The sequence below is a fragment of the Pelmatolapia mariae genome, linkage group LG15 (genome assembly GCF_036321145.2).
Source record: "Pelmatolapia mariae isolate MD_Pm_ZW linkage group LG15, Pm_UMD_F_2, whole genome shotgun sequence".
NCBI lineage: Eukaryota > Metazoa > Chordata > Actinopteri > Cichliformes > Cichlidae > Pelmatolapia > Pelmatolapia mariae.
This window is the reverse complement of record NC_086240.1, coordinates 21,357,913-21,375,092: the sequence shown is the minus strand read 5'-3', so window position 1 is coordinate 21,375,092 and position 17,180 is coordinate 21,357,913.

Below are 17,180 nucleotides of genomic sequence, written 5' to 3'. Positions count from 1 at the left end.
TAAGCTGGACCCATATTAGGTTATTTATTATTTAATACTGCAGTCAGTGCAGTGTTTATAGGATCATTATGACTTTCAACTGAAAAAATAGTCTGGAACATAAACACGGCATTTGCAAGAATATTTTCATCTTTTTAGTTCAATTACAACTGAGCGTTTCTCTCAAACTCATGTTTTCTCTTGCAGACACAGGGGATGCATTTAAACATAATATTTTTAACATGCCAGAATTATATCCTGTTTGACATAACACCTGTCATGGTCATGGTTGTGGCAGGCTGCAGGGGTGAAAACTCAAAATGTACTTTTAATGATCATTTGGGGTACAGTCCAAAAGTAACAGAATCTAGCAGTGAACAAAATCCAGTAGGAAGTACACAGAAGATGAGGAACATAAACCAACTAGACACATCTCAGGAAGGTTTCCACATCTGCAAACCTCCAGACAGAAAAACAGGCAAACTGTTTTATATGATCACCTGGCTCTTTGGTTCTAACTTATTCATGACAGTTTCTTTTCATGAAGGAGTGTGGCTGCTCCACAGTATCGGCTCATCATAACAGTTGCGTCACAGGTTCCAAAGCCAACACGCCGCAAGCTAAACATTTCTTCACAGATGACCTGCATATCAAGGTCTTGTAGCAGGATGCTACAGACAGTAACGCCAGTGCATGCAGATCAACAAGTTCAAGCAGGGAATTCTGATCTGGAGATTTTGATGTAAATGTAGATAGAGTTTTGCTGCTATCAATCCTTTGCATTTTCTTTTTATTTAGCATGCAACTACACAAGCCTTCCTACACAATGTTAGGTTAGGTTAAAAGCACCAAGGTATCGAAGAAAAGTACTTTTATGGATGTGTATAGGTGAATGAGGCTTCTAATAAGAAGGTGATTTGAGTACTCAGAGTAGAAAAGCTCTATACATGTACTAGTCCATTTAACATTTAAAGTGCCAAAGCCATCGAAAGGATGTTTTTGGTGCTGGTGACCACCAGTAACCTCAAGCAACCACCCATCAACTGCTGGAGTAGTAACATTTTCCCATAGCAATCAGATGTTTCAAGGCCGGGGTCCGGTGTCTAGGCCACAAGGCATTAACTTGCAGTAGTTTATGCTTGTTGCCATATGGAAAGACCATGTATGGATCAAAGTAGGGTTGGAATTGAACCAGGATTTTCACACCACCTCTACTTTGACAGCAGAAATAGAACCACGTCATCGCTGCTGAAATAAAGTATTTCAAGGACTGACAGTGAAAGCATATTTTTCATTGTATTATTGTTTCCACCTTCCACTGTTTCAGGATGCAGCATTAAAGTCAGTCATTACAGGTGAGGATATGTAGACTGGACTCAGGTTATGATATTGTATTCTTCCTTCATGCATGACAACCTCACTGTTGTCTTGGAAGTGGCCTACAAATGTTTTTTTGTGTGTGTGTTTCATGACAAATACTGATTCTTGTCCCTGTTTCATTTTTCATTCATGCCATGCTTTAAAGGCTATTTCAGCAGTATGGTTATATGACATATCATAATTACATCTCCACTGCTGAGCTGCCTTTCTACCGTTTGCTGCTGCTACACTCAGCCGCACACCTTAAGATCATTTCCACGTACTGATGGTTCTCTTCTGCTTATCAATGCTACGTAAGGCCTCACAAGGAGAGATCGTCTGCTCCAAGCCATATATTTTTGTGATTTTTAATATGCATAATGGAATAATTATCTTCTGCTGAATATCTGTTGGAGTGCTGAGTGTAGATTTATACATCTAATTTCACTTGGCTGGAGGTGGTATGTGGGGGAATGGCCACACCGCGGCTTGTGCAGAGCCCTAACAGAACATTTTCTACATTACAGCTGCTTCTGAATCTGGGTGTAATGAAGTTTCAGGATGAAGTTGCCTGACTAAAAATCACTTGTGCTGAAAACCGAACAATCCTTAGCGCACTGTAGCCATAAGAATATCTTTCAAAACTGCGATAAACAACACCGCATATCATCACATTTTTCATTAAGTGTTAACGAGACACTGTGGCCTCTCAATCACGTATTGTATTTGGAAGATGTTATGTTGTCATAGAGATGAAGAAAAACATCCTCTCATGGTGGGATAGGGGCCAAAAAGGTGAAGGATTATAAAGCTGTGCTGATGCAGATTGGATTACTCTATTATCCAGAGCCTCCTCATTTTCCCAGGAGATCATACACGTTTCTAATCCTCCAAGGCTGTTTTTCCCTCCCTCTGTGTTATCTGCCATTTTGGCTAGAGGGAGTGTTTGTCTGATTCTTATAGTTTGTGTTACCCCGCTCCTATACACCATCACATTATTTGGCCTAGAGAGGGGCTTTGTGCTTGTCCAATCTGGTTATTTTATAGTCAAGTGCATTAGTCTGGGAAGATGCGCTTGCAGAGGTGTTTTACACAGACACAAACATGCAGTTAGTGTGGAATAGATTCTGTGATACAGAAGGATGGCTTCTTAGTCACATTAAAACATGAGGATACTCCTCAGTGTAGGAAATGTTCAATAATGCTGATTTATGAAGTGCAAATATTAAAGACCTGGTCAGGGTCATTGATCTTTGATAAATTTACTGCGTTACCAAAAACTGCAACTCAACCAAGCGCTTTAAACTTAAAGTCATATTCACTTAGTAGGAACTTTAAAGACAAACAAAAAACTGTGTAATTTGAATTTACTAAACATATAGAAAAACAGCGATCTCCTATTCACCATTAAATGAGAAAATATCAAAATACATGAAGTAGGATGCAAGTACTGTATAGTAGTACATACATTTTTCTATTGCTTTTTCATGAAAGTGCATTAAGATTTCCAGATTTTAGAATTCATTTTTGGACACTATCGAGAGCATAATGCACATTAACTGTCTGCCTTAAATATTGTTCAGACTACTGCAGTTTGCCTTGGATCAAGAACCACAGACATGTGAGGCCTTGCACCCAGTCAGACAAAGGTGATCACAAATCTGAGATGTCCAGGATTCCCTTTTATCTTAAAAAAATGTAATTATAGTCAAAAGCAAAACTGAAGTCTCAGATTCGACTGGTTGACTGTGCTTTTGTGGTTATCTTTATAGGAGGAAGCTCCAATAGTTTTCCAGGGTTAATCTTGGGCTGGGAGATTAATCAAATTTTAAATTTTAATTAGGATTTTGTTTTCAGTGATTATGAAAACAAAATAATCTGGATAAACTGATTATCCTTTGCACACTACAGTATGAAACACTCATTTTTTTTTCTTGTTATAAATAAAGTGTCCTTCTTGTTTTTAAGTGCCATCCCTAAAAGCTCAAACTTTCTTCCTGTTAGGTTCACTTTGAGCCAAGTTGACTACAGGAGAATCTGTGGTCAACAACAGGAATCTAAAGGATGTAAAACTCACAAGGTTTTCTTTGAAAGATTATTAATGGCAGCCTGCAGCTGCCTTTAACTCTCAGTTGCTTACGGTCAAGTTTTCTGCAGTGCAGACAGTTCGCTGTCAGTTTCAGCTCTCTGTCACTCATGGTAAATCTACTACAGCGTAGACCTCTATTTTCCTCTGCACCTTGAATTACCTGCATTGGAGGCAGTCCAGAAAGGACCAGCAGCTGCCTTCGTGAGACTGGCTTTACACCCAAAAAAATACTCTAGTCAGTGCCAAACTCCCTACCTGGTGACACCCGTCATACCGCTATGTTTTAAATAAATGCATTATATTTGCTAATTTTAGAAATAATTGAGGGAACAGACAACAAAACCATTGCTCTTTCATGGCTTTGAATCAACCAAATATGATGGAGATCGCTCAGTGTAACTTACTTAATCTTATATTTACTGATCAGATACTCAGCTTTCATCTTGATGAACCGGCACCTGACAACTGACACCATGTTAATGAACTCAAATGAAATTTTCCCCTGGTACACCTTGTGAGGTTTTAAGTTGTCTTGAACTTGAGGAAAGTTAGTTTCACTTCACTATTTTCTCTATGGCTGACATCCTTCTGCTAGGTGTGGGTTAAAGGGGGGGCATTTGCACATGGACACATGTGTATATACACATACTGAAGCTTACAGCAGAGGAGTTTAAAGAAAGTAGCTTGACCATAAATAACAGCAAAATGCAATACATACAGAGTATGTGAATAAAATTAGTGCAGACTGATTGCACTAATTGAACTGATTGAACCCATTTGTTAAAAAAGTGCAAGATGAACATCCATCCATCCATCCATCCATCCATCCATTCATTCATTCATTCATTCATCCATCCATCCTCCCTCCTGAAGTCAGGGTGCAGTGACTGAGCAGGGCATTCCTGATTCCATGGTGCTACCAGGCTAAACAAATGACACAATTTGTCTAGTGAGTTCTGGTTTTATTCCAGATGCCTGAACCATCCATTTGGCTTCTTTTGACGTGAAGGAGCAACAATCTCTTTGTGTATCTCCCACTGGAAAAAAAAAACCTGACTGTGGCCTCCACAATCACACTCTAGTTGTATAATCAGTGAAACCAGCTCATTAATCTGCCCCTATCTCTGAGATAAAGTTAAGCTCTGTTGCACTGATGGGTGGTAAAGATGTCTAACCCCCTGCCTGTTCCAGGAAAGCTTGCCTCCCCCCTAACAGGAACGGGGAGGTTTGACCGAGGCTCGACACCTGGGGCTCTCTGGCACCGGAACATGCCTGCAGTGATAATTAATGAGAATTACTGTTGCCGAGAGAGGCACTTTGGCAGGGAGGGCGAGACAGAGGGAGAATTGGACTGAGAGGGGATCATTGAGACATAATGACTGTGGTGAAGAAGACAGAGATGGAGGTGGTGGGAGGACAAATAAAAAAGACTAATGTGATTATTTTTCTAGTTTCAAGAAGACATACTAGTCTAAGCAGTGGCATGTTTTTTTTCCTCTATTCTCTGAGTGACAAATATATTGGGGGTTCACAGGTGTGCATCTCATAAATGTCATAATTTATTTAACTTTAGTTTTCAGCTTTGCAAGAGATGAATGATGGTTTTAGAGTGCATTGGTTGGGAAGCTTTTGAGGCATTATGTTCTGACAGGAAAAAAGTTTCTTCTATTTTGAACAGCAAAAAAAATCCTCCTCTCTATACCCCTCTGAAACTCCACTGCGTAAAACGCATGCTTAGTCTCTCGTACACTTGAGTGGAGAAAGGAAATGCCCGAGGCTAGACTCACTGTGATGAAACAGATCCTAGGGAAAAGGCCAGGGAACCCAAGAAAGTAAAAACCCATGCAAATAATTAGTTCTGAGCTAATAGTCCTCAAACTGCAGAGTAAAGTGGACTTTCAGAGAAGCAATGCCGGCCAGATTCTTTTTACTAACACATAAATTATAGTCGACTCTCACTGAAGATTAATACTCGATATAATAGCTTCTTTGAGGAAACAGTGCTCATTATTATATTCATTTGCAGCTTTTTGCATTTAACCATTTAGCAAATGTTGAACAATGTTTGTGTCACCAGCTTTTCATTGTGCAGATTTCATCACAAAGAATAAAACCTATGCATTTAACTCACATTAGCATAATTTTGTTTGCTTTTAACCAGCCATATCATTTGAAACACGTTCATTAGCCAATTTCCATTGGGCATGTTTTTGATTTTTTGGCCCTGATTTCACGGTTAAAAATCTCTTCAATCGGTGTCCTCCTCCTGTCAAGAAGGAAATAAAAACACTGATATTTGTAGGCTTTTTCTGGCCCATGTTTTGCTTCCTAAACCATGCAAAGGAATGTTTGTAGAATCGTCTGACTGGTTTTGCATTTTTATCTATATTGAATTTTTATATTTAGAGTGAATATTCTCCATTTATTGGAGCAGTAGAAGAAAGTTTGTTCTTTCCTCCAGTCTGCATGTCCAAGTTTCTGCGGGCAAGCTACTACACTCCGATTTGCTGCTGATGCATCTGGTGGAGATTGAGTGACAGCATTTAAGCATAGAAAAAACTGCTTTTGTGAAGGAAGCTCGTAGTGAAAAAGAATTTTGAGTGCTCAAATAGAGTGGAAAAGTGCTATATAAGTACAGTCCATTTACTGTAAAGTAATCAGTGATTTAAAGAAAAAGGCAGAGAGGGATACAAATGTGAGGCCACATTTCCTCAAAAACATTTTAGTTTTGATCTTACCGTTCAATTTTATTGCTACTGAGCGCTTGTTTCATTGTATGAATGCATTGTCAAGCATTAGCAGCTCATTTTAGAGAAACTGAAATTGGAGAAATCTGCTACTATGACATGTTAAGTTGAAATGAAAATCTGCAGACTTTTCACTGCAGACACTGGGTTGGGTGTCACTGAATAAAAAGGCACTTTAACCACTCGAGTCAGTGTTTTAGGATGCTGTTAGAAGTGCTGAGAACTGCTGGACTCTCAGCTTGAGTAACATTTTTCTTACACATAACACATTTGGACTCACTGTCCTGCTTCCAAGAACTTACCTGTAGAGTGATGGTGAAGTTTAAAAAGCTTCCTGCAAATTCACCCTTGAATGACAAGCAGCAGTTGTAGTCAAATCTACAGCTGTGCACAGATGGCAGTGATAATTTTCCTGGGCTTTTTAAAAAGAAAATCACTGAGGGTGAAAGTTTTGACCAACAGGAGAGTGAAAAAATCTCTTAATTCTTAACTGAAAATGTGCATTTCCTCCTGAAAAGTGTGATTTTTTTTTTTAACATTTCTTGGTCTCTATGTTCTTTCTAAACAAATCACTTCAACTTTTTACGGTTTATTTGAGTCATACAGTGAAGAGCTCATGCCCATGTCTGCAGAATATATAAATTACCCAGCCATATAGGCAGTGCACAATAAGGCTATTGCCTACAGTTGCAGACATAGATTGCTTCGTGAATCTTACTGCATCAATTTGTCTAAAAGAGACAGGACATGGGTCTCTGCAGCTGTTAGAATATGTTAATATTTTCTATTTCCAGTCAGAGCAAGCTGAACAGGTTTCATCAAGTCATCTTGTACAAAAAAAAGACACTTACTTTGAGATATAGATAGATATAGATATATCTCATATACAGATACATATACAGATATAAAAGTCAAAAGTTCAAAATGCAGAAATTTATAGGAAAGAAGTAGAAAATTGACCAGAAAATGGGGCAAAATGATAAGAAATTATAAGATAATAATGATAAGAAAACTTAAGAAATGTTACTCTTCCCCACCTCTCTTGGTCCCAAGCGTAAAGCTTCAGTGGACAAGCCCTATTGTACTGCAGCAATTGTATTTATTTGAAATAAATACGATGGAAGAAACACATTTTGTCCATACAGAGACACAGGCGAGAGACAGGGTGCACTCTAGACATACCAGGCTATTGAAGGGGTAACACAGAGAGAGTAAAACCAACCATTCACTTTCACATTTGCACCTTTGGCTGATTTTTAGAATCAGCAGTTAACTTAACATGCAGGTTTGTGCACTGTGGGGGAAGCTTGAGTACCTGGAGAAAATCTGCACCGACACAAGGAGAGCATAGAAACCACACAGAAATGTTCCATCCAGCCAGCTATTGTAACCTAATACATCTTTACCTGCTTTGCTGATATTCATCCACTTATGGCCACTATTGAAGCTGGTTACATCAATCATCACTGTAAACAAGGTTAGATACTATATGTTTTTTTTCTTCTATGCTGGACGTGGAAAATAAACTAAGTGGCTGAACATAAGCAGCCCTGCTGTTCTGTCTGTGCTACGGCACAATTTTCAATTAGTACTTGAACATTGAGCTAGCACTATATTAATAGAATTTAACATTAAATTGATCTGGATGCCAGGTTGCAGACCCTGTTATCACATGTTCATTGAGCAATGGACTCCTTAAAACCTTTTTTTGCAATAGTTTCAGATAAATGTAGTAGTCACAGTGACACATAGAATTAATGTGAATGTGTTTCAGTACCCTTGTGGTTTTCTTTAACAATTCCCTCCATATAGACAACCGATTACTTCTTTTTACTTTCAGTCTATGCATTTTAAACAGAACAAATTGTATGTGATATAAACTTCCCTGATGGACACTAATGAAGAGGATGGGTCATAATGAGGATGTCTGACCTCAGTTGCAGTGGGCTGAAAACACTGTGCTACCTACACTCGGATAGTAATTGCTTTTTTCGTGTAATGAAATTCTTCTCGCGGACAGTCCCTCACCTTGAGAGGTGTCCTCGCATTTTCTTCAGAAGTGGAGGCAAAAGTTTCCTTCGACTGTGAGGAGAATAACTTCCCTATTTTTATTTTATTTTATTTATTTTTTGTCGACAGTCTCTTGAGCTGAGTGACTGGTGGAAAGAAATCCCTCTCACCTTAAATGCTTCATGGATCTGTGTGCTGGCGAATGCAAAGCAGAAAGACTGACAACCTCTAACGTTACGTCCATTCAAAACTGAGTTTGCATTAAGAGGATTACTACCTACTAAGATATTTTAATACCTTGCATCTTTCGTATAAAGAATATAATACCGAGTCATGCTGTGTCATATTAAATAAATGTTGCTTGTGTTTAATGCTGTGTCGACATGCAAAGCAGCAGTACAGCAGCTTCAGTCTTCTATCAGAGTCCACTTGGGATTCAGGCACAGCGCTTTTGTGTGGTTCACCCACACTTACAGATACTGTCAGGATAGCTGCACATGTAAAAAGCAAGTAAACTAATTCAAATAATAGGACTGCAGCGATGATAGCCGAGTATCTCACACAGGAAAAAAAATCCTGCTTGAAAAATAGTCTGTGCACAAACTACTTGTATTTTTATTATTCTTAAAGCTTCAGTTTTAGCATAGGTTGTGGGTTTTTTTAATTGTTGAATTTGATTGTGAGAGGTTTTTGTTTTTGAAACCTTTCAACCTACTTACCTCCTACTTAATGCAAAGTATTTCTCCACCGTAGTATGCAGCAGCCACTATCAGTTGTTTATATTGTTCCATAACGACAGGATGTTTATTCTGAGAGATTACGTAAGAAAATGTCCAGTGTCTTCTGCTTTGAGCAATATCTTTATATATCTTTTTGTTGTGAATATCACTGATTTAATCACATTACATTTGTATTCACTCACATTTATTTTCTCCAGTGAATCAAGTCATCTTCTTTACGTAAGCCATATTATTATAAGATGACAAAAACAATATAATATATAATCTAAGGTACAACTTTTCAACTGCTCATTGGCTTATTTTTATATTTGTGTCAACCACATGGAAAAAAACTGAGTGCATTTAGGCATGCAGGCACGGTCAGCGGCAGTTCTCTCAGGGAAAAATGCTTCGTTTGTGTTTGAGCAGAATGACCAGACTGCTTCAAGCTGATAGGAAGGCGACAGTAACTCAAATGGACACTTGTTACAATCACGGTGTGCAGATGTGCATCCCTAAATGCACAACAGGTTGACATGAGTGGCATCCAGCCACTCATGTCAGGGCATGAGTGGCAGGGCATGAGTGGCATCCAGCCACTCATGTCAGCTAAGAACAGGAAACTGAAGCTACAATTCACATGGACTCACCAAAATTGGACAGTAGAAGATCGGAGAAATGTTGCCTGATGATTCTTGATTGTTCTCTGATGTTCAGATGGTAGGGACAGAGTTTGTTGTAAACAACATGAAAGCACGGATCCATCCTGCCTTCATTTCAAACTGATTTTTCTTTTAACATGACAGTGAGTTCACTGCAGTCACCACATCCCAATCCAACATAGTACCTTTGGGATGTGGCGGAATGGGGGATTCAAATCATGCATGTGCAGCTGACAAATCTGCAGTAACTGTGTGATGACGTCATGTGAGTATGGACCAAAATCTATGTGTAATGTTTCCAGCAAATTCCTTTATTAACATAATGTGTAAATAGAAGTTGAGGATAAAATTTGAATGAGCCCATTTCCACAATCACCTCTAAAGGCTGATACTGATACTCAAACATGGTTTTTTTTTTATGTAAAAGAACCAAGAAACACTGAGGGAAGGGTATTTGAAAGAAACAATGAAAATGAATTTGTCGCTGTTTCCTGATGGGTAAATTGTCAAATGTTGATGCTGTTTCTAAAACATCTCAAACCTCGGTCTCTGCTTATGAATTCACTGTTATGTCCCCACAGACCGACCGTGGGTTGTTGCTCTTTCTCTCTCTCTCTTCTCTCCTTGACTGACTCCCCTCACCAATTAGGCCTGGGAGTCCTTAAGCTGACAAAGAGGAGATGGCTGAGGCCAGAGTTCCTTCGTGTTGGCAGCGTTTGAGTTGTGTGGTTGTGGCTGTTTACTCCTCTGGGTGAAGTATTTTTATTTATTTTTTAAATGACTTGTGGATTCAACTTCATTTGATCAGTGAAGTTTTGCTTCACACTTTTTGTTCTTGTTAGTTACAACAGTGTAGCTGTCTCAGGTCAAAGGTTATTTTCTAAAAACTGATTTCACCTCCCTTTCACTTTGTTCTCCTTGACACTTTTTTCATCACTCCCTTTTTTGGGATTACTTTCACATTTAAAAGAACATAACCAAATAATAACTACAGCAACCCAGAACAATCAGAATGTCTCTGTCTTTGTGGTTTGTAGTCTTCAACCTCACTTTGACATGCAAGTCCCTTTCTTCCATTTCTGTCAACATTGTTCCTCTTAAATTCTTACCTTATGAATCAATAAATTTCACTTACTATTTTCAGCTTGTGTTGGCGGGTCCAGTTTGTATCATGTCTTTGTTATTGCTTTTTCACAGGCTGCTAACTGACTTATGAATGGATATCTGACTTATCTTGACAAAATATGTCCAGTCGTTTTACCAGAATACAGCATGGCCAAGGAATGTCCTAAGGTTTTTGAAAACAACCAAATGAAACCTCTCCTGAAAATGTACAAAGTCTCAAGAGAAAGCCAAAAGACTTGAGAATAATTACTGCTTGATATTGTCTCCAACATGGCTACATTACTGAGAGGTTTGCTCCTGATTTAGGGAGTTACAAGGAACAACACTAGTGGTTGATGATGAGGTGGATTATTGTGTTCTCCATATACATAATCACTCATCTTCAGAAATATTCACACTTTTATCATTTCTGTTTTCCATATAATTGCATTTTCTTTTTGCTCTTTTTGTTTTTCTAATTATACTATTTCTGTTGACATTTACAGTTGGGTTGACTGACTTCTAATAAAACAAAAAACCCTAACTTTTAAATATATAGAGTGGTCCTTGTTGCACAGCAGGTAGTTTTGTTCCATTGTTCTTGCTTTTCCACCTTGGACCTTTGGGTTAGAAAGTCATAAAGCAGATGGTAACTGGTGATTTGCTCGAGGTGTTGTGTGAGTGAGAGTGGGTGAAGCCATGGAAAGTCTGTGTTAAATCATGCAAAATAGCTAATTAAACAACTTTTATCAATCCTGTTTGGAAGAATCAGTAAAAAAGTATTTGAAAGCGACTTAATTTAATCCTATGTCTACCTTTGTCTATGTTATGCATGATATGACCATGGAAATAATGGCAAATTGGCCTCTCAAAGTCCATGTGATTTTAATTTTATGCATACTTTAAGGACATGCTTTCTTTTCCTTGAAATGAGCTTAAAGATTTTTTTTTATTTCAGTATTAGAAGGGGGTGCAAATATGTTCATGATTTTTTTTCTTTTAAAGTATTAATCAAAAAGTCTATAAAATATAAACAGTTCCAGTCTTCAAAAAACCCCAGAGGCATCTCTAAATAAAAGCAAAAAGGCAAATCCTAAGACTGCAGTTGTTTTGAGCAGTGACATTATTTCTTTATAAAGTTCTTTAAATATTCATATTAATGTTTGTTGCAGAGTGGCATATAGATATTTAACATAAACAAATGTTTTTCCGAGGAATGCACTTCTCTCCTTTGTTTTTTGCATCCTGGAATTTTTCTGTTCTGAATTATTTGGAAGAGAAAAATTCACTGTTGCCTCTGGGCTTTTTATTATCTGCACTGAACAATCTGTGAACCCTATGTGTGACCGTGTTTTCCTATCTCTGTTTTATATCGTGGAAATATCTCAAACTGCTGGCTGAAAGCCTCCTACATTTCTGAGCAATGTTTTGAGAGCTCTACATTTATTTTAAAAGGGTAAGAAAACAGCTTGTTTGTGTACAAAACTATAGTGGTTTATCACAATGTATTAATGGCATGCAGTGCAGAGTGGTTTAGGAGAATCTGAGTTTGATATTTGAAGATTGCCTCAGCCTTCAAGCTTTCTGTTGCTAATCTTACTCAGAAACAGTGTTTTCTCTGTTATTTATGTTCTGAAAAAACAAACAATTTAGACAATTTACCACTTTTGTAACCAGAAAAATGATTTACCAGCTATTATCAAGAGTACCTACAGTGTAAGTTTTAACATATCACTACTTTAAAAATGTCCAAACAGTAAAAGTAACATGCACATCTGATAAAAACGAATATAATTCCAGCTTTTTAAACTGCTATATGTTTCATATTTTGCCCACTGCTGACTGTTGTTCCTCAGATAAAGAAAGGGTTAAATAGTTATTAAGTGGAATTAAGTTCGGGGGGAAAAATATTACTTGTCTACATACATTAAAATACTGACCAAACAATCTTTAGAAGTGTCTTTTTGTTTAAAGCTATTTTTGCAGTTAATTTCATGGTTGATTTTACGGATAAAGATTCAGACTTACCCACGAGTCTAAAAGTAAGAACTTGAAACAGATTTTTTTTAAATTATTTATTCTTTTTGTTAATCAATTTGCAAATTTCATGATGTATATTTTATTTACTAGTGGACCACTCCTATTGCCCTTGTCTTTGCCCTTGTCCTGCTGTGTTTTTCCTGGTGGTTTGCTGGCCAGGTTTGCATTCTGTCTGTCCTGGACTGTAGCTGGCAGTGGTTGGCTTTAGCTGTGAGCTCAAGAAGCTCCCCAGACAGCACAGTGAGATATTGCCTGTTTATGTTGTGCTGATGGGTAGTGATAGGCGCCACGTAGTGGAGATACGTGCTTGCTATGTTATTTAGTCCTGCTTTGCTTTGTGTTGTGCGTACTCACAACCATACGCAAACATCCCATTAGTGTAGAAGCGCTTCACTGTGATTGAAGATGCTAATTTTACCAAAGTAAACTCCAGATGGACCACCATGAAACCACCTTACACTTGCTTTTGTTTAGTATAAAATGTGACATAATAAAATATCTCAGGTAAAGGTGGTCGGTGGTGAGAGAAGATCCTGTAACTTATTGCATTTTGGAGGAAGTTCCATTTTTTATTTTGTGCATTCAATATAAAACTGTGGTATTGGCAGGTCACGCTTTGACCAGGAGAACCGCAATCAGTGATTCTCTAGTTGGAGTCTAGATAATAGAATTTAAATCTGTGGGAAACATCTAATCAAACTCAAAACGGCTTTAACGGCTAGAATAGATACAAACAAAAGCAGTTTTTGTGCAATGCACTTCATGGTTTCTACCAAGTGACCAGAGTATTTAAGCTTTCAAGGATTTACCTTCAAATCAGTTGCATGCAGTTCTATAACCTAGTTGAATACCCCCATTAAAAAAAAAAAAAAAATCTGAAAGGTTAAAAGGAGAACGCAAAAACGGTAAATATGCTTTAATATAATAACAAATCCAAATTTTCACACAAAATTTTGTTGAAGCTGTTTTTAATATTCTTTTCATATTGTAAATCTCAATAGGAGAAGGAACAGTGCATCAAGTTTTAAATTTACACACACATTTCTAACAGTGAAAAATGTACTCATGCATGATATTAATACTGTGATTTATAGAAGTGGTGGTGTATTTGAACCCTTTCAGCTTTGCAGTAATAGTAACACCACACTGTAAATAACTGGTATAAAGTGCATTTAGATTTACGTCCACTCTCCTCAGAATGAAAAATGATTCGACGAAATTCAGGTGTGTGTTTGATTAATACCCCTGCCTCTCTCCCTGTGTCTTATGGCAGCTTACAACCTCCTGTCCTCTGGGAGCAGAAGGAGGAAAGTCTAACAGAGTCTGACAGTCATTGTAACCACATCCTAATTAGATTATTCAACGACTATATTAATTCAGCAGCAAATCACTTTACTTACTTAACATCAGACTGTCGGGCAGTGTTGTGGAAAGCCGGAGCAGCATAATCAGGTTTTCAGTGCCCTCAGATCTCTGAATTGTATTAGCCAAAGTCAAAGAAACAATGCTGGCCAAGTATTGTGTATGCAGCAGAAAGTCAGAGGGTGGGGCCCGGGGCTGATATGTGAATCTGAATAAGCTAAAGGCAGCAACCCTTTAAGTTTATGTTGACTACAGAAGATTTTATGTTCTCAGTTACTGCAGTGCCTTAAAATGAGAAATGTTAACCTGCAGAATAACTATAAAGCACAGACTTTAAAAATCAGTTTCTTGTGACATTATAAAAAAATAAAAAAAATAAAAAATATATAAAATACCTCTTTAAGGCCTCAAGACTAGTAACATTCCTACATGAGATGGTTAGAGACTCTCTAATGTAGATCTAGAAAGCTAGTGGTTAACACAGTCACACTAGCTATCCGATGAGACGTTCATATGTAAGCCATTAATTCTTATAACACGTTGTCAAGAGTATGTCAAAGCATTGGGTGGAAATATAACCCATGCTGAAATGTTGGCCAGTCACAAGCCTGCAAGTGATAAGACAGTTGCACTCTCAAATACCATGCAAAAATCTTGAGCCACTCCTTATTTTTTATATTTTTTCCAAGGAGCCAGCAATAGTTCTCAAGACTTTCTGAAAGGTTTTAAAAGGTTTTTGTTTGACTTCTTTTTTCACTCATTTTCAGTGAAGAACAAAAGAAGAAGTTTCAGACCTAAAACAGTATCTGCAGTATCTGGAAGTCATGTCCTTGCAAAGCAGGAAAAGAATCCAGCAGAGTTGGTCAATCTAATGTTTGTCAAAGCCGCATCGGAAATGGTCTCAGTGGAAGATTGGCTGTCAAGAAGGCTTCGTAAGGCAGGGAAAGCAGACAAACCCAAGGCATTAGGTATAATAACACAAAAAATTGGACTGAAAAATCAGTGGCAGCAGTGATGAGTGATGAGTCCAGGCTTGAAATTTTTGCTTCAAATGTATTTTGACAACAGTTTCATTTCAAACTATTGGCCCCACTCCTCAACATTCTTGACCGAGTGAGTGTGGGATCAATTTGACAGAGCAATAAAACACAGCTAACATCCACAGAAGAGTTTTTGAATGTACTTCGTGAAACCTCGAGAACTATTCCTGAAGACTACTTAACAAAATTACAAGAAAGCTGCGTAAGAGAGTTCGGGCTGTATTGAAAAATAAAGGTGGTCTTACCAAATATTGACTTTATTAGCTTGTATAAACTCTGTTTTTTCCTTGTATACTGCTTTTCCATGTATTTTTTACACGTTTCAATAAATTTCCAGTTTTCCTAGCAGATTATGAAGAAATGAGTAGTGGATTGAGACTTTTGCATAGTACTGTAGTCAGTACTACCCCCTCCACCCCCTACTCATAACTGTAAACAGTCTCTCTTCTTTTCTGCAGTCGCTGATCTGACAGTGCAGAAGAGCTAATGAGCTATGGCCAGTACTGGCTGCGGCTGATCAACTTTGACCTCCATATAATGCATTTGCATCAGAAAAGAAAGGATAATCCACTGATTTTGGGTTTTTTGTTGCAATGGACTGATTTTACTACACAGTGCTTCTCTTAATGCTAAAGCTTTAAAAGTATAGGCAGCTTTACCTTTCTGATACAAAAAAAAGGGAAATGAAAGAAAGTGATAAGAATCCAGATGAGAATCTCCCTACTGTTGAAAAAGCTTTCACAACATAAATATCAATGGGAATGATTACAGCACTTTACCATGCTAATCTGAATATTTGGTATAAAACCAGCAGAGAGCTGTGAGTCAGCTTTACAGTTGTAGATATTGAAATTGCTCACAGCTGGATGCTGCTCACTCCATAATGCCTCTTCAGCTCTCACAGCAAAAGCTCAAAATTCAGCAGGTCTGTAAATTTGTGCTGATTGGTGCTACAGTGGAGCTGTCAGTGTTACATTTTCTTTGAGTTGGCATGCCTGGACCTACAAAAATTTATTTTGCTTGACAATTGGATGTCCTTGAAAATGAGCCTGAACTCTGTCGTCTTTTGATTGACCTATTGGGCTCCTCAAACGTGTTCCCCTCTTTATTGCTAATATCCATCTGAATCCTCTCAGATCAGCTCTCCTGTCCAGGGACTTGGCTTCATTGAGAATGCAGCAATGGATTCTTTCACCTTGATGTTTCAACAACCAGTTTTCTCAAGGTTGCTGTGAGGGCAATACAATCAGGCAGTGTTTGCAGTGAAGGAACATCCACAGTTTGAGCCTTTGTAGATGTAGCCTTTTAAAGGAAAGCTCAAGGGTTTGGGGAATTAACAATGGTCGGTGTGTAATAGTGTGCATCTATTTCTGTGTGTGTAGGAGAGTTGTGGTATTATTGTAGGATGTTCTCAGGGCTTTGAGTACAGGTTAGCCTTCTCAACAGTGGATTGAGGAAGACAAAGAGGCAAAAGGAACATGAAAACAAGCGTGAGGATAAAGGACTTGAAGAGAAGTATAAGAAAACAGTGACTGAGAAGGAATAGAAAGGAGTTTTCAGAATAGAATAACAGAACGGTGAGTAAAGAGTTAAAGGAAAAGACAAAGTAGAGATGGAAATGGATGAGGAATAAAAAAAATTGTTTAAAAAAAGAAACGAGGAAGAACAAAAGAGACAAAGTGTTTGCATCTCTGTTTCTCCCTCGAGGAGTTCAATGGTTGGCCACTGCTTCGCTTCAGCTTAAGTGTATAATTAATCAAGGATTATTTTGCTTCCTTCCCCTTTCACAGAGACAGTCATTTTTGCTTTTTCTTCATTAGTCCTTCTTTTCTTTATATTTCTCTTTAATACTCATGAATGCCCACGTTATTAATTTTGCTTTGCTACTTCTACTGTCACACTTAATTCCACTTTACGTGACACTCTAGTGTTTCCCACTGAATTGCATTGTAAATGTGACAGTAGAGTGGGAGTGGCTGTGTGCGGGGGCACATGCAGGGCATACCTGCACTTTTGTAAATAAATTAATAATAAAACTGCATATAGTTTTTGACTATATATAATGGAGT